The sequence below is a fragment of the Python bivittatus genome, unplaced genomic scaffold (assembly GCF_059951505.1).
Source record: "Python bivittatus isolate LINGU-HERP-01145 unplaced genomic scaffold, Pbiv_v1 ctg000320_np1212, whole genome shotgun sequence".
In the NCBI taxonomy this organism is placed as follows: Eukaryota; Metazoa; Chordata; class Lepidosauria; order Squamata; family Pythonidae; genus Python; species Python bivittatus.
The window spans coordinates 11,323,541-11,342,500 of NW_028277052.1; the positions used below are offsets into that span (position 1 = coordinate 11,323,541).

Consider the following 18,960-nt stretch of genomic DNA (forward strand, 5'->3'; position numbering starts at 1 on the left):
TGATAGAGAACAAACTTCTGCTTGCACGAACAAATTCAGATATAAAAACAGGTCTTAGTTTTGCAGCTGCTTTCCTGCAGCTGCCAAGTTGTTGTGTAAATTCCAATATTTACCTTCAAAGCCCAGTGATAATTTTAGATCACAAATATATCAGAATGAAATTCAGAGGATTCAAAATGCCTTTTTTTCCAGAAAGAACCAAAGCCAACCACAACTTGCTCCCTAAAAGCAGCTGGATCCACAGATGTTAAGCCATAGTTTAACAATGGCATGCTGAATAAATCTTAATTGGCTGGACTTATATAAGGCGCCCAGTCATAAACAAAGTTATATAAAGTGCAATTTGCTCAGTGAACACCACGCAAAGAACTAATACGAAACAAAAATGGTGTCGCTTAGAATACCTTGTGGATGCAGTCCATGGGTATGTTAAGGGCCTCACCCATCAAGGGGACAATGGGAAAATTAAGGGGGGAGGTGCTTTGGGACAGTCATGTCACTGCTTCATTTATATCAGATGTAGAAAGCCAGACTGCAGTCTTTGAAGCCCCCACCCCACTGATTCTGAAGAGGAGGACCACAGACCATTGTTAACACAGAAGAGGGTGTGAACCTCAGCGATTTAGCCCTACCCACCCAACTTCTGCAGAGGAGACATTTACACGCCCCCCCCATCAAAGTACACAATGCTGCTGCTAGCACAGGATGTCTGCCATCTTTTCTTCCACAAGTGCAAATGAGTGCCCTCTATTTAGAAAGACACACAGAGATATGCCTATAATTAACTTGTAGCAGAATGCATTCTCCCATGTCTGGGTTACGTATGCAGCACAAGTGCCAAAACTGGAACGCACATTGTTCCAGTCAGGAAAGGACCTGCATAGGAAATAATGTGACTGGTGCCACAGGAGCACGAAGATGACAGCTCCCTGTCAAAGAAAAGGCTGTGCTGGACATGGAACCAAGTGGTCTCATTTCCCAGTTACGTTAAGAAAAGAGGATATTTCTAATACCATTAATCAGTGGAGTCCAGAAAGGTGGAAAGGAGGGGGGTCGAATTATTTTATTCTATACCACCTTGCATGTGGCTGGCATGTGACATTTCCCCTATTGATTCACAATGAAGGTTGCCATCTGCTGGATCCTAATAGCTATTTCCAGCCACCTACTTCTGAGGACAACAAAATATGGAGTTTACAAGATGAGAGGCTGTACTTCTTCCCTTCTTGTCTCTTGCATCACCCACCCTCTCCCAGCACTAGAGATTTTCACCCTCAGAAAAAGGGATCTCTTATCTCCACCAGTATCTGCAAAATTAGGAAGGGACATCAAGCAACAGGGGAATGTCTTTAGAATTTCCCATGGTTCCCACTTTTCACAGAAGGCCAGGAAACTATCATTAATTCTGCAAATCTTCTTTGCTTCATAATCTATACATTCCGCCTGCCAAATTCCTTTGCTGCTTGAGTATTCAAGTCCAAACGAGATCACCAGCGGGGATGGGAAAGAGGCTGATAATTAACAGGATCAGAATTACATGGAAGAGGAAAGTAACCCGGATCTGCATCAGACCTCTGGAAAATCCCTCTTCCGAAGCTGCTGTTTATAAGGAGGGAAGACTTAACTATCCCCCACGCCAGTACGTATCCCGTTAATGGTCTTCCAACTTAGCTAATGCAATTTGTGTGTTTTGAAACCCACAAAGAAATATTTAAATTACTACACGATCAATTGATCTTGGCCCTCAGGGTGATACAATGGAGCAATGCTCCTTGCATGCAGAACTGATAGGTTAACATTCAGCATCAGCAGTCAGGGACAGGGTATCTCCCGCAAAGGGAAGAAAGCTTTTTTTTTGCTTGCTTGCTTAGGGTAAAGATGAAAGAGATGGCCTTTTTCTGCGCGTAAAAATATCACTCTCCCCCTGGTATTTAAATATGACCAGCTTTGAGATCCATGCCCAACTTTCTGTTGTACAAGTAATAACAGAAGACAGCTGCCCTCTCTCACACATGAAAATCCCAGAGCTGAAGCTATTCGCAAAATAGAACACATTTTGGATCCGACTCTCCATGCGACATCTGCCCTACAACATGCCTTGGTAGCTGCGGCTCTCGGAAACTTCTGCAATAGCAGATGGACAAATCCATGCACTTAAAGCTTCAGCATATAAAGACATGGTTACCCAGCCATAACAATTTATGTTAAATATTTCATTCAGCAAGATGTCCAGTTCTTAAATGCTAATCCGCTCATTTCATCTGGAGAAAGCGAAAATTCAGCTTGGCTTTAGCATTTGCGGAAGGGCGAAAAAATGCTTTTACTGGCAGAGGAGGAAGTTTCCTTTCCTTTAGACAGAAGTAGCATCTAGGTGCAATGGAATTAATCAGTAATGAAGATACAGAGAAGAAAACATCAGCCAGAAAGTAGCCTCCCCTTTACCTCTCCCACTTTATTTCTCTAACTATTTCCCTCTTCTTTCAAAATCCTTTTAGTGGCAGGTCATGGCCACATGTTATTTCTCGTGATGTCACCATAGGCATTTACAACAAACCCCAATGATACAAACATGTTGCAACACGCATCATGACGTCACAATGCAAACCCTGGCCTTACGTACTCGCATTCCACTGTTAGACCAAAGTACTTAAATCATGTGGTTTGTAACATGATGTGCACATTGTCATTTCCCACCCTTCTTCCCTCTCTTAGGGATGTCACTAAGTTTGCATTTATTTGGACAGTTTGCGAGGACAAAAATGTGTCATCCCATTTACCAACTACAACAGATTGAATAAAATGTAATACATACAACATTAAAATAATATGCTTTTCTTTCTCTCTGATGCCTTGTGCAATGCAACACCAGCATTCTAGCCCCTAGAAATCTTATGAAGTATTACGTTTTCCAGCCATCCTGAAGCCTGGGCCTTTCAAATCACACTAACCATGGTTTGTTGAACAAATCCCAATTGAATGGTAGCGCATGACACTAAGCCACAAACCACTATTTATAGGAACCCAGTGCCTGAAAAAGTTGCATTCCTTTCTGGGTTTCCTGTCTACAAAATGCTGCTAAGAATTCAGACCATTCTGCTCCCAATGGCAGTGGTAACATAATAGGTCCAAACTGGGATTGAGGAGCAGCTGATATTTTCCAAGGTTCTTCAAAAAGAATTAAAAAGTGTGCTAAGCGTAGTTTGTGCCTTAAGTGTTCGTTCTCTTTTTCTCTTTCTCAGAAGAGCGGAATCGATAGAAAAATTCAATCCTAAAAAATCCCATTTCCAGTGATATTCCAATTCCTGCTCCAAAATCTCTTGATTTTTAATTATTTTTTAATTTATTTATTTATTTATTTATTTAGCTTATGGGAAGTTTTACATATTGCAGTAAGTTGGAATGCTGGTTGGTTTCGGTTTAGCATTCTTTCAATGATCCAAGCCATCGTGCTTCAAAAAGCATGATTCCACATGCTGAATGGTCCCAGCTAATTGTGGCTTATTCTTGTTGTTTAGTCGTTAAGTCATGTCCGACTCTTCGTGACCCCATGAACCATATTGCACCAGGCCTTCCGGTCCTTCACTGCCTCCCTGAGTTTGCTCAGTTTCATGCTCATTGCTTCAGTGATGCTATCTAACCATCTCATCCTCTGCCGTCCCCTACTCCTTTTGCCTTCAATCTTTCCCAGCATCAGGGTCTTCTCCAAAGAGATCTCTCTTCGCATTAGGTGACCAAAATATCTGAGCTTGAGCTTCATTATCGATCCTTCCAATGAGCAATCAGGGTTGATTTCCTTTAAGATTGACTGGTTTGACCTCCTAGCAGTCCAGGGGACTCTCAAGAGTCTTCTCCAGCACCACAGTTCAAAGGCATCAATTCTTCGGCGCTCGGCCTTCTTTATGGTCCAGCTCTCACAGCCATACATTACTACTGGAAAAACCATAGCTTTGACTATGCGGATCTTTGTCGGCAAGGTGACATCTCTGCTTTTTAATATGCAATCTAGGCTTGCCATAGCTTTCCTCCCAAGGAGCAAGCGTCTTTTAATTTCATGGCTGCAGTCTCCGTCTGCGGTGATCTTGGAGCCCAAATAAATGAAGTCTGTTACTGCTTCCATTTCTACCCCTTCTATTTGCCAGGAATTGATGGGTCCAGATGCCATGATCTTAGTTTTTTTAATGTTGAGTTTCAAGCCAGCTTTTGCACTCTCCTCTTTCACCCTCATCAAGAGGCTCTTTAGTTCTTCTTCCCTTTCTGCCATTAGGGTGGTATCGTCCGCATATCTGAGGTTGTTGATGATTCTGTTGATTCTGTTCCTTCTGTTGGAGAAGGAAATGGCAACCCACTCCAGTATCCTTGCCAAGAAAACCCCATGGACAATGTTAAAAGGCTTATTCTACAGACCATAATATTCCCAGACATGGGGGTCAGAGTGTTAATTAGAGACCATGATGTGGTTATTATTTGTCTAGATTGCTTATTGTATTGATTTTAAGTGTCGTATGCCACCCAGAATCACTGTTGTGAGATGGATGGCTACATAAATCAAATAAATAAATACTTAATACCATCATGGTTTAGCAATACCATATGAAGCTAATATTGTGCTGGTTGACTGTCTTCTTTATATATTCTCTTGCATTACAACCCCAGGCAGCAGGGTCTTGGCTAACAAATGTTCCCATGACACAGAAACACATTTCTCTTTCAGGTTTACTTCAACTATGTCAGGAGTACAGAAGAAAATGTGCTTCAACAGTTTTCTATAGAAGCCCGAGCAATATCAACCTCTGTATCATTATCCAAAACTCATCTAAAGCCATATTGGTGCTAGCAGACAATACCCTTAACAAGTCAAGTAGCAATTTCATTCACACCACTTGTGCATGAAGTGACCTCAGCTACGTTTCTGGTTGCATGTTATGTGAACCTAGCATTTTGGTTGGTTGTATGGTTCAGTGTATTGTGCAAAGCTCAAAAATATGGTTAATTATGCTGTGCGAACATAGCCTTTGAAGTTCATGGTTCACACTTCAGGTATTAGAAGGATCAGGTTACAGGCTTCCAATATCACAGAAAATTCTGCATTTACTGTATCTATTATGTTGACTGTTAAGAAACCAGAGCCAGTAGCTCAGTTCTCCAGATGTTACTGAACTTTAGTGCCTAACATTCTCCACTACTGGCCATACTCCAGAAAGTGCTAGGAATTCAGCAACATCTGAAGAGCCATGGTTTCAGGCAAGAGTGTTTTCCTGCCATATCTGGAGATTAGGACCTTATGCTCTGTAGTCCACCTCAACACATCAGAAAATGTTGGTTCAAGACCAACCTTTAACCAGTTGTGAGAAGTAAGACCCGGAACATATGTAATCAACTATTAATCCATCTCTATGGAACATTGTGGCTTCTTGGAGTACAATTTGCATTAATGTATTTGTGTATTGTATGCCACCCAAAGTCGCATTTTGTGAGATGGGCAGCTATATAAATTTGTTAAATAAATAAATAATGCAGTCATCCTACTTCTACTAACACCTTGTTCAAACATTTCACTGCAACACAACATTCCCCAGAGATTGTTCTGATGACAAAATTGCATAAGTGGGAATTAGCAAAAGCAGTGCCTGAATTAAGCAGAAATATCAGAGTTCTACCATTACAGGTATGTGTACAGGTATGTTTAAAGATATATGTCCATTTGATGAAGATTCATTTATATTTCAAGGAACGCAGTAGAGAGGCCCACGTACTTACACACTTTTTAAAGTCCCCAACGTATGTCTTTTAGATAAAAAAGCCAGATAGCACAGGATCAGCTTTCTATATACTACTAGGTTCAATCTTCAACACTTCCAGTGGAAAGACTACAGCAAGCAAATGCGGGGACGGATCTCTACATTTAAAAGGCTGCCCATTCATCATTGATTAGATGAGACACAGTGTAATGTAGCTATTACAGCATTGGTCCAAAGCTGCAGAAATTCAGTTTTAAGTAGGGATATCATACCTAGGCTGCAAAGATCTGGACAACTGCTAGATGGTACCAAAGACTTAGTAAACTCTTCACTGTAATCTAAAAGTTATTGGGACTTTTGCAGCCCAATTAGGATAGCCCCATTTCAAATCTATGACCCTGACATAAAAGCTCAGGAGGAGAATTCTTGCCATTTCTCAACTCAGCAAAGCTTTGTTTTTTAAAAGGATCCCTGAGATGGGGAGTTAAATGTATTTCCAACTGGAATTAAAAAAAACCAAAAAACCAAAATATGGAAAGGATAAGAGGCACCATTACTTTCTGCATGTATTACCGGATATACAATAATGATGACATCTGCACATCTGTAAAATAAGTTGATTATGCCTCTTTATTATATACTTTGTATTTGATGTCATATATTAGTGATTTCAAAGTTTGATTCTAGTGAAAACCTCAGAAGTTACATGAGAAGAAATCTGAGACTGATACACAATCCAACTTGGCATTTTTATAGACCTTTTTCCCCTCATTTATGCTTGATTGGGTTTTCCATTTGAGGATGGTGTACTTTTCTGCCTTGAAGGGCAGGAGAGTGTAGCCACTGATCCTACTATTTCCTAACAGATCAAACTTTAATTCAAGGGAGGGAGGGAGGGAGGGTTAGGGGAAAGAAGGGAGGGAGGGAGGGAGGGAGGGAGAAGGAAGGTAAGAAGGCAGACAGGCAGGCAGGCAGGCAGGCAGGCTTGCAAGAACAGGAAAGTATGGAAAGATATAGTGAACAGTGTAGTGTGGACTAGATTTAGCTATGTTTTCTTATCTCATACAATACTTTTGTCTTATTTCTCTTCTCCACTCTGCATAATATGTACATATCTAACTTACCTATCATACTATCCTCTAAACTTTTAAAGCCGTTCATGGCATAGGCCCAGGTTACTTGAGGAACTGTCTTGTCCCGATTACATTGACCCCTCCCACCCAGTCTGGCAGGCAGGGCACGTAAAGGACCCCATCGGCTAGAGAATTTCGACTGGTGGGTCTAGGAGAGACTTTTCTGCCGTTGCCCCTGCCCTATGGAACATCTTGCCCCCTGAGGTAAGATTGGCCCCCACTCTTCTGGCCTTCCGGAAGAGCGTTAAGACCTGGCTCTGCCAACTAGCATGGGGATCCAATGGGGGTTTGCAGCACTGGGCGTGCTTGGTGGCTTAAGGGCACTCTCTCCGTCTTTTTAACTTAATATATTTTTGTAAGATTTTTATAGCTTTCTTTTTACTTGTAAACTGCCTAGAGTCATTTATACAGTGAGATGGGTGTGTATAAATTTGATTAATAAATAAAAATAAATGTTGCTTACCCTGAAAGAGGTATGTTAGGTATGTATATATGTATTAAATTTAAAGCACAGCCTAAACCAAAGATCTTTAGGAACAAGCTTTGCTGGCGTACAAGTTTGCATTATTTTCAGCTGCAATTTGCAAGGCTGACACTGGCTTCCCAACATAAACTTAGGCATTTTATCCTCTTGTCCAAAATCTTGATCCAGATTAGTAGTCCAAAACAATCCTTTGCCCCCTTCCTTCTGCAAACACTAATTGGATTGGAAAACCCACCCAGATGTAACTAAAATTACTGTGAAGCAGAAGGGTTCTCAGTTGTGCTTATGGGCAGGGAAAGATCTTGACATTATAAAAGACAATTCAGCAGCAGACTGCCTTTTATTTTGCTTTCTGGAAACAAAGCACAGGCCTTTTCAGGAGATCTCATGGTGAAGGAGCTTTTATACAATCTGTTTTGGAATTATCTCGGTTCTAAAATGAAGAGTACTCATTCTACAGTTATGCACGATCTGCTTCAGGGAAGAAAGAACATCACAACGCAAATGAGTTTAAACCCTTGCTGAGTACAGTATAGGGATCCAAACTAAAACATCCCTGACAATGGTTGACAACCTCTGCTTGAACACATTCACTGAAGGGAGCTGCTCAGTAAAGCTGCTCTTACTGTTAGAAACTTCTGTCCATAACCTTCCCATGCGGAGGCAGAGAGCGAGGTCTATTCAGATGTACTTGAAACCAAGCAGCATTGTGCATGTGATCAGTAACCCTGCTTTTTCAGGCTACCTGACTACATGGAGACTTCAGCCCTGTAGAAGTATTTAGCCTGCAAATGCAAAGGATAAAAGTGCAATGAACCAATGATATCCAATTGCTATTTCACTTCAGATCTTCCTGCACTGAGCAAGACATTCAGCGGGGGGGGGTTGAGAGAAGACACTTACAAAACTTCCTGCTACTGGCAAAGTTGAATATGGCACATATTATCAGTATTGTAGGGAGGTTGATAAATATGTTGAACATCATTTACAGAGGCACCCATAGATCCTGGGGACAAAGTCTGTGTCCTCATTGCCCAACCAGTTTGTCTTTGGAAGACTACTCCAGAGGCCCTTTTAGTTACAGGAAGTCCCCAGGTTACGAACGAGATCCGTTCGTAAGTCTGTCTTTAAGTCAAATTTGTAGGTAAGTCAGAACAGGCACATATGGCAGTGTTAACGGTAACGTGATTGGACTTAAAATGGTGAACAGCATTCTCCTTCCCTGAGCCGATGAACTGCTGAAGCCACACAATGTTTTCGTGAGCATCACAAAGTAGTGTATGCGTCCGTTATTACGAACCATTGCATTTAACTCAAAATTTTAATATAATAAGCTTTATGGCAAACCGTTTGTAAGTATGAGTTGTCTGTAAGTTGGGTGTTCTTAACCTGGGGACTGTCTGTATATTCAAGTGAACATATCCTCCCACTTCTGTCCTTCCTATTCAAAAAAAGTACGGGACTAAGAGGATGGGAAAGAGAGACTTGGAGGCTGAACTGACCCAAACCAACCCATACCCTTTGAGTAAATCTCAACTTCTGGTACCTTCATAACACCTGCAGTATTTATCATACTTAAATTTTTCAACTTATCTCCCAGCTTTCTGTTTATACAACACTTCAGGCAACTTACAACAATTAAAAATGCAAACTAAAACGACAATACGATGAATTCTTCTGTTCAGGCATTATTTTATTACAGGCAATTGAGGATTACAATTTTTACAACTGGAGATCAACTCTCCTCCCCATAATACCGTGTTGTGCAAAAGTCTTCTTTCAACACAAGGGATACAACATCCCACCACGATTTTCCAAGGGACTTGTAGAAAAGGAAGAAGAAAAACAAGGGGGGAGGAATCCCTCATTCCACCCCATCCTTGAAACCCAAACTGACATTCTGACCCTTGTCGGAGACAGCTGCCTTCCTCCGCATTCCAGCCAAAAATAATAACAGAAGAGAGCGGTTTGGAGGAGACTTAATCTAATCTTCACTGCTTCAGTTTTAAAATATCCTGCTCGGTTTAGGGTTTCTTGTTACATGGAGGGATGTGCTTTTAGTGAGACAGATCTTTGCGTAAAGGTCCTTCATGGAAGGTTCGTGTAACCAGAAACCAAAGAAAGCCAGCTCTGTTGCAATCCAAACAACACACACACACATAACTTTTCTCCACAACACTTTGCAAGCAAACTCTGCTAAAGCTAAATTGGCAACATCAGTAATTATGTTAATGTCACTGCATTTTTATTAAACTATTTATAAATTGTGTCTTATTGTCTAAACCTGTGAAACAAAACTATGTGTCAGCCACTCCCCAAGCTTCCATGAAAACTTTCCCTTCTGAAACGTTTGTACAGATATCTACATACCTGGGTAATTACATATTGAAAAATGATGACGACCGACAAGCCAAAAATCTGCAATTACTATGGAACAAACTGAAATGTTATTCTTTGGGGGGAAAAAGGACTTAAAAGGCATTTCTTCCATGTGAAATAATTAACACACATACTATAAATATATTGGAATACAAAATTACAGGCCATAAATGATGTCAAGAAATGCGATCATTTAATCTTCATCTTTCTGTCTGAACAGGAGAGCCGAACAAATCTTAGGGATTTTATTTTGATGAAAGAAAATGGGGGGGGGGGTGTTAAACCAAATCCTTCCCTCTAAATTCTACTTTAAAGCCATATTGAAAGAAGTTACTAGGGATGTCAAACATTTGAACATCCTGAAACAGAACATTCTAAAATCCCAAACCTTCTCTTAGGCCATACAGCTCCAGAAGTGGCTTCCAGAAGTGGCTTCCAGAAGTGGCTTCCAGAAGTAAATTCCTTGAACCAGAAATCATTCAAGCGGTTATTGGGATGATCTAGCTCTGGAACAAGGCCATTTTATCTAGGACACCAGATTGAAAACACTTGGTTTGAAAAACTAGTTTGGAAGATTTACTTCTGGAAACTCACCCCAGAATAGCAGGTCCAGGATGGCCCACAGGGAGATCAGAACTCCAGAATCTTCTTTTCTTGGATTTTTCCTTGTGAGAAGATATGCCCACACTAGTCTAAGGGCCTTTCTCTACTTGCACCTAGCTATGAGAGTCCAGGAGTAGGATCTACCACTGGAAGAGCCCAACCTCTTCCTTCACACAGGAATCCAGCTATCTGTCCAGTTGGGCGGCTACAGAAATTTGATACACTTCTTCCAGAACCCCTTCAGTGACAGACTCATCGCCTCCTCTGGGAATTGGTTCTACTGTCAAACTGTCAAACTCCTACCATTTTCCCTCATTTAACCATAATCTGCCTTCTTGGAACTGAAGACCATTATTCTATGTCCCAAATTCTGGGTTGATTCTGACTCCAGGTGCCTGCAGAAACAAATCCCTGCAATTTTCTTGGCCACATACAGAACAGATCACTCCCTTCCTCTATGTTGCAGGTAGGTTAACAGTGTTCTTATATTCCTCTCTCTGACATCTTTTCTCACGGTTAAGCATACCTAACTCTTTCAGTCTCCCCTAGGACTTGAGTTCTTGTCTCCTAATCATCTTGTTGCCTTTCTTTTCACCTTTTGTCTGAACTCTTAAAATAGGATGCCCAAACAGGACACAGTCCTCATGATGGGGCCTGCCCAATGCACAATGAAGGGAAACTATGATTTGTCTTCCTTTTGCCCTTGATGTTCCCCTGCACAGCATACAGGACAATATCATTCCTCTCTGCAGCTTTACTACTTAGTAATTTATAGGCCCATAAATCTTGCTATCTGTTATTCAATCCACTAAAGTTGAACCAACTGGACAGAAAGCTGTGTTTCCCAATGTTTCGCCTCAGGCCACATTAATCAGTCAACTCTGCACAGCTTATTGCTAGTGGTGGACCCCCCGTCTTTAGTTATTTTTTTCAAATCACAGCAGCTTCCAGAGGAGCAGTACCTTTTACACCTGTGCTTCATCCCCCCTACAATACAACAAGGGGCTTCAGTGCCACGAAGCAAAGAAAGATGCAAAAGGATGAAGGTACCATCCTATGGAGAAGAAAAGATGAAATTTACCAAAGGGGTGTGGTTGAGGAGCAGTTCTGTACATCATTATGCAGCGTAACAACACAAAATCGGCATTGGCAGGCAACTGATGGCTTAAAAAGAGATTAAAGAAGCTCACTGAGGATAAGACTTCCAATGGTGACTATTCCCAACTGCTGTAAGTTACCTCCAGGATCAAGAGAGCCAGTTTGGTCTAGTGGTGAAGGCACCAAGCTAGAAACCAGGAGACCATGAGTTTTAGTCCTGCCTTAGGCACAAAGCCAGGTGGATGACTTTGGGCCAGTCACTCTCTCTCAGTCCTAGGAAGAAGCTACTGGTGAGTTACTTCCAAAAATGTTGCCAGGAGTTAGGACTGACTCAATGGACCATAACAATAACAAGAAACCTTCAGGATCAGAGGCAACAGGCATCATAACAGGTGCTAGGAAACACAAGCAAGGGGATAGTTTTAGTCCCAAAAACATTTGTTTGGCCATGATGGGAAAAGACTAGATTTGAGCTTATGGGCAAAAAGTTCTACTTATACTTGATGTTAAAATTATTGCTATTCATAAGCATTTTTTATGAATTCCACACAAACTGTTGCTCTCCTCAATAGCATTTATTGCTCTCAGTTTCTAAAATACAAATAATTTTTTTTCCTATGCTGGAAAAATAGGTTGGGGAGCTAGAAAGTAGGTCACAATTTCTCTATATGGGGTATATACTCTGGTAGTTCACTAAAGTCTGATCTTTGAATCTCCAGAAAACCTAGCTACCAATTCCATGCTAAAATGAAACACGATAACTAATGTGATATATCAACTAAGCAACTATGGTCCATTGTGACTTATTATAGGCTAAACCATAGTTTAGAATGATATACAAACTCAATGACCATGTTCACACTGGAAGTTGTTTACTGATTTAACCCTTTTCTATGTTTATATAATGCAGTGAATCAAAGCAAAGATTTGCACAAACATCTAGCGAAGGTTCAAACTAACCAAGCTTAATATGTTGCATGAGTGCAGCCGCGAAGCCTTTAACCAACTCAGGTTAAGCTGCTCTGTGAACTTAACCAGTGGGAAGCAAAAGGACAGCAGCTATGTCTCCTAAAGGAACACAATGTTTGAAGAGGTTTGCTCAAAAAGATTTTGCATCCTGAGTATTTGTTGCACAGAGGGCAGATTCTGTAGGACCATCACCACCATCCCAGCCCCAATAAATTCCAAAATCAGATCACCTTCCCCTGTTATATTCATTAGAGATCATTTGAATGTGGGCACACAAAGGCTGTGTGATGATGAAGCCACTGAGTTGCTGGGATTGAGAAACTCTTATTCAGATTTCCTCTCAGCCAGGAAATCTGCTCTGAGCAGGGGTCTGCAGCTCCCTTGGTGCTAGCCTACCTCCAAAGACTGCTATAAACAAATCTGAGATCTGTAGGGGAAGGAAGGAAGGAAGGAAGGAAGGAAGGAAGGAAGGAAGGAAGGAAGGAAGGAAGGAAGGAAGGAAGGAAGGAAGGAAGGAAGGAAGGAAGGAAGGAAGGAAAAGAAAGAAAGAGAGAGAGAGAGAGAGAGGGAAAGAAAGAAAGAAAGAAAGAAAGAAAGAAAGAAAGAAAGAAAGAAAGAAAGAAAAAGAAAGAAAAGTATTTAAGAAAAAGGGGGGGAGAACTCACCCATCTAAAGAAACACAAGAGTTAAGATACACATTATACTGCACACAGCTTTCATTTGTGGACTTCCAGAAAAGTTTTTTCCTTTGTTAAAAGCGTAGCAGAAATTAGGAAATGCAGTGGGGGGGGATTCTTTTTGTGCTTTGGGGGGGCTGTGACCTTTCCCTGGAACTTCCCTTGGTTTTTCCCTTCCTGTGCTCTTCAGGTCCCTTTCAAATCCATCAAAGCCTGCTTAGATTACCAGCTCAGAGCGAAACAGGTCTGTGGGCTGGGCAACCATTTTCGATAAAGAAAGACAGGGGACTTGTCCAAGAAAAAGGAGGTGGGGTGGAATACAAGCTTGCTTTTGTTTTATTACAACCCAGCTTGTTGGCTCTTCTGCTCAGCCCCGCTGGGGACCAGCACCGAACCATCTTTTCCTCTCCATTTCATCACTAACTTACCGCACATCCGCGCATGCAATCTGTGGCTACGCTAACTGCCCTTCCAAGGGCAAGAGGGCTGGGAGTTCATCCGATGCCGCTTTCGGACCCGGGGGAAGGAGAACCAAAGGTGCGGCCAAAGCCGCGGGCAGTTAGAGACGCCAGCAGAGAGAGAAGGTGGTCTGCTCGCTATCTCAGCCCACCCAAGGAAGAGCCTTCCCATCGAAACAGAAAAACTACGTCAAAACGAGGGGTTTGCTTTGTAAGTTTACAATAGTGCGGCTGCTGTAAACTTGTAGTCCATTAAATCAAGGACCCCAGGAATGATGATGATGATGATGATAATATTATTATCATCATCATCATCACCATCCAAACCTACTCAGCCACCAACCTGGGAGCAAAGACCGCGCATCCAGCTGCCCAGAGGGATCCCACGCTCGTTCACACGGATATAACCTTCCCCGGATTAAAAGCGGTTGGTTTTCCAATGATGCGGCACCATCACTAGAGAATCAAAATCAGCCCGTTCCACGTTGCGCGCCTTAGATCCGTTACAGAGAGAGAGTTGCTTGTCTCTCCTCTGTCGCCTGCGCTTCCGGACCCCGCGCGAGGTGTCCGCGGCCCCTCCCCGCTTTTGAAAGGGGAAAGACCCGCGGGGCGAGCGCAGCGCCGGCGTTGCCCGAAGCCCAGCGCGCACCGCCGGCCTCGCTCTCTTCCGAGCCGGCGAGACCGACGCCCGCTCTCAGGGCGGCGGCGGCGGTGGCAGCGGCGGAGGGCAAAGCAGAGTTGGGACGCCGGCCGCTTGCGCCTGCCAGAGGGCGAGCCGGAGGACAGCGCCGCGCTGGGGGGCGGAAAAGCCCCGAAGGAGGCGACGAAGAGCTCCGCCGGCCCCGCTGCCCCAGCGGCTGTGCGGCGGGGGAGGGAGAGGCCGCCCCTCCTGCGGAGCCCGCGGGGACAGCAGCGCGCGTCCCTTTGTCTCCCCGGCAAAAGACACCGCGAGGAGCGACGGCCAGCCGAACTTGCGGCGGCAGAAGGCCGGCTCGGAGGTCCGGCCGCCGGTCCCCGCCCGCTCCGGCCAACAAAGCCGCCAGCCGCGTCCGCCTCCCCCCCCCCGCCCCCGGCTCGCCCTCGGCGGCCAAGGCAAGGCTGCGCGGGTCCTCCGGAGCGCTGCCCGTCCGGGAGAAGCCGCTCCGAGTCCCGGTCCGTCCTCGCCCCCTCCGTCCCTCCCCCATCGGCCGGCTCGTCTTCGCCAGGCCGCCGCCAACGCCGCGCGGATGCGGGAGCGCCTCCGCCCGGCACCAACTGCAAGGTCGCGGGGCTCAGCTCCAAGCCGCGCGCCTCCCAAGCCCCCGCCGGGCCCCTCCGAGGCCGCCTCCAGCCGGTCCTTCCCGCGCCGCCCACCTTCCGCGCAATCACCGCCCCGCGCTCGGCCGGCGAGGAAAGGCTCCGGCGGCCGTCCGGCTCGGCGCTCCGAAGCCGCTCGCGGCAGCCTCGCCCCTCCCCCGCGAGCCCAAAGCCCGCGTCTGCCAGCCCGGTGCCAAGCGCCCGAAGCCGCCTCGGCGGCTGCCCCCGGCCCTCCGGAACCGCGACGCGCGACCGACTCCTTCCCCCAGCAAAGCCCCCGAGACGGGGCGCCGACGCCTTGGCCCCGTCCCCGGCGCGCGCGAGCCCCCTGGCCGCCTTGAGCGGAGCCCGCACCGTCTCCCGCAACTTCGCCTTCCGCCTCGCAAACTCCCGAACCAGCCCCTCTCCCCGGCCCGTCCTCCGTCCCCCGCAACCCGCCCGACCGCTCGCCCCGTCAGCGCTTCCCTCCCCGCCCCGGCTCGGCTCGGTCCCCTTCGCCTCCAGCCCAGCCGCTCTGCGCCGGCAACCGCCTCGGGGGCCTCCTGCCCGGCTTCCCCGCCACCAGTATCGCACCTGCAGCGCAGCCCTGCAAATTCCCCAACCCCGAAAGCCCCTCTTCTCCTCCGGAACAGCTCCACCTCCCCGTCCCCGTCCCCGTCCGCTCGGCGACTCTTCCGCCCCGTCCGCCCCGCTGGCGGTGCCTCTCTTCCCGCTACTCCAAGGCTTAACGCCCAGCCAAAGTTCCGGCGAGGCAGGCCGGAGGGACCGGCGGCGGCGGCGGCAGCAGCCCGAAGAGCAAGCCCCGCACGCCACCCTTCCTCCCCCGCTGCAAGCCTCGGTCGCGGCCGGTGTCCGCTTAACCCTTCGCGGCTGCAACAGCAGCAGCTGCTAGCGCTGCTGCTGCTGCGTGCTGCTGCTGCTGCTGCTGCGAGCGCAAGCCCGCTTTGCCCGCCCCTGCGAGTCTGCGACGCGCCGCAACTCGGCTCTCTGAATGACAGCTTACCTGCATGCCAATCTTCATCAGACTGACACCGGCCTGACAGCGCAGCCTATACTCACTGCCTGGCCCTGCCGCGCGTCAACCCGGCCCCGCCCTCCGCGGCCACACCCCCTCCTGCCGCCCGCGCACCGCCCCCAGGCCAGCCCCGAGCGCCGGAGCCGCCCCCGACGCGCGCGCACTCCGGACACCCCCCCCCGTCCTCGGCCTGTCTCCCCCTAGCGGACTCGCTCTGCTTAAGCCGCTGCCGCGACGGGATCCTGGGCGTGGGTAGCGTGTTCTGACGGGAGGCAGAGGGAGAGAAACCCCTTGCAACGCACTGAATTAGCGCTTCTCAAACTCCGCAACTTTAAGATGGGTGGACTCTGACTCCCAGAATTGCCCAGCCAGTATGGTGGCTGGGGAATTCTGGAAGCTGAAGTCCACCCATCTTAAAGTTGCGGAGTTTGAGAAACGCTGCTCTAAATGAACCCTCAAGCGATAGAACCAGTGTGTGCAGATTTTTTTCTAACTTAGATCCATACTCTTCTTCAGCTCAGGCGGATAAACTGGGTATGCTGTGAAGCTGTAGTTTTGGACAAGGTTCTAAACCATGGTGCCCTTCATCATGGTTTGGTTGCTAACTCGTAATAGTTTGGGTTCACACCACACATATACATTGGGGGCTCCAAACTGTAAGGCCTGTATTTGTATGACATGCTAAGGCAGAGGGCCCCAAACTCTTCAGCTCATTGGCCCCCCGTGAAGTTTCAGATAGTTCATTGACCCCCATACTATTTTAAGTAATAGAGGAGGAGGAGGAGGAGAAGAAGAAGAAGAAGAAGGGGGAGGGGGAGGGGGAGAAGGACCACCTTGACCTTGGGTAGTCCCAGCAACCTTTGGGGTTCGATATTGACCACGTTGGGAAACCCTGCACTAAAGCAAACCAAACAGATTATGGTTTAGTGAAAGCCGGGTTATGTGTTGCCAGCCTGCCAGCTACTTTGCAGCCGAACCCAGCAGTTGAGAAGATCCGTTTGAGCAAACAGTTACTGCTGATTCCTACAGGGCAAGAATTGTGGAAGGTACAGAAGCAGATCGTGTGCTTGCCCCGGAGGTTTTTTCCTCACCAGTGGGCAATGCCAGCTACTTTCTTTGCATCCCAAGGATATTTTGAATCTACGGTGCTTCCTTTTGGGGGACTGGAATAACCTAATAGATAAGCCTTCTTCCCATTTGAGATCACTTTCACTTCCTTGCCTACTTGAAAAAAAAAAGTTTAGTATTTTTTAAAAGGCATTTCTGCTTTCCTTTTATGCATTCTCAATAAATAAGAATACATAGTACCTAATAAATAAATAGTCTTTGGCAAGATGCAAATGTAATTCACAATTAATCTGATTCTGACAGAAGGCAATAAACTCATTGCGTATTCTTTAATCAGTGACAGCCCCACTTAAACTCTTTACCTTATTGTTAAAAAAACAACTCATTCTGGGGATATCAGCGAAATGTGTGTGCACTTTGGAGGAGGAAATATCGCTTGATTTTTGCTAATCTGCATAAGTAATTTACTTCATGGCATCTCCCCCCCTCCCTGCAATACTCCTTACCTGGAACAAATGTGGGCTTGAGTTGAGAAAATGGGAAAGAAGAAAAGATCTCCCACCCTCCATTCCTGCTTTGTGTTCACACAACATTCTAAGCTTCAGTTTGCTTAACCATTGTTTATTGAATAAACCACAATTGTCTGAATTTCCACAATAGGCTAAATTGCAGAATGGCTGCGTTCACATAACCACATTTTGGTTGAGCATCTTGTGTGAATCCAATTAACCTTAACCATCGTTTATAAGTTAATGTACTAACTAAACACAATCTGGATTTCTAGATAGCCGTCTGAAGAGGGAAAACAGGATCTTAAGGAGATGTTTCAGGAGGGGGAAGATTTAGACCAGTGTTTCTCAGCCTTAGCAACTTTAAGCTGTATGGACTTCAACTCCCAGATTTGGAGGCTGGCTGGGGAATTCTGGGAGTTGAAGTCCATACAGGTTAAAGTTCCTGAGACTGAGAAACACTGGTCTAAACCTTCCCCCTCCTGAAACATTATACTTAAGGCTGCCCTCTGAGCAAAGCCAGAAAATACAACTCACAACATGAGAACAAGATGTGGTTTGTTTAGCATTAATTTAGCATGTTGTAAACTTCTTTATTTTTTATTGTATGCTGCTCAGATTCACTTTTTTGTGAGAGGGGCGGCCATATAAATTTGATGAATGAATGAATGAATGAATGAATAAATAAATGTTGCAGGTAACCAGATGTTCTGGTTATTTAGGGCTTAGCGTGTTGTGCAACCCCAATCAATTGTTATTCACTGAGCCATAGTTAAACCAAGCAGGGCTTAATGCATGTGTGAATCCAGCCCAGGACTTGCATATTATTATAACAGGCACAGAAATATTCCTTTCTGTAGTATATGATTACCGTACCGTATTTCTTGTATTGCGGACTGCAGAGCCCAAGCAGATTAACTATATGAGATTAGTACAGCCTGTTCTATTCTTGGTACCAGTCCCATTCTTCCTAAAAGTGCTTGTATTACAAAATAGGCTCACTGGGGCTTCTGAATGTTTATTCATAATTTTAAAGCCATAATTAAAGTAGAGCAAAACCATCTGTACAAAAAGGAGAAGCCCACCATTTGTTTGGGAATGTCTTTCAGAGCAAAAATGGAGCAGAGCTTTCGGAGTCAGGAGTGGCATAATGATGAGGATTTGGGGCTGTTTAAAATAAAACTAAGCATAGCTTTATATATATATATATATATATATATATATATATATATATATATATGTGTGTGTGTGTGTGTGTGTGTGTGTGTGTGTGTGTATGTATATGTATATAAATTGATTTTTTTAAACTGATTTTTGAAAAGGAGACCTTCCAATTCCTTCCCTTAAAAAGGGCAGCTGCATCTTTAAGACAGAATTCTACCACGTATGGCTTTTTCATATACTTTAAGCCTGGGATGCAAAAGTTGGTAAAATCCTACCTTCTTTGTGCTCTTACTGGCCCACACGTCCTCTTTTAGAAAAAAAGGAAGAAGAAATCCTGGTTGTAAAAATGTCTTACAACAGAAACTCACC

General features: G+C 45.2%; 1 protein-coding gene across 2 annotated transcripts in view; it reads right to left on the reverse strand.

Moving 5' to 3' along the window:
• Positions 1 to 15,909, reverse strand: part of PKNOX2 (PBX/knotted 1 homeobox 2) — a 268,356-nt gene extending 252,447 nt beyond the window's left edge. For both annotated transcript variants that reach the window (XM_088139092.1, XM_088139091.1), the window contains exon 1: positions 15,839 to 15,909. The gene's annotated coding sequence lies outside the window, so the exon portion shown is untranslated. The remainder of the gene's footprint in view (positions 1 to 15,838) is intronic.
• Between the last annotated feature and the right edge of the window lie 3,051 nt (positions 15,910 to 18,960).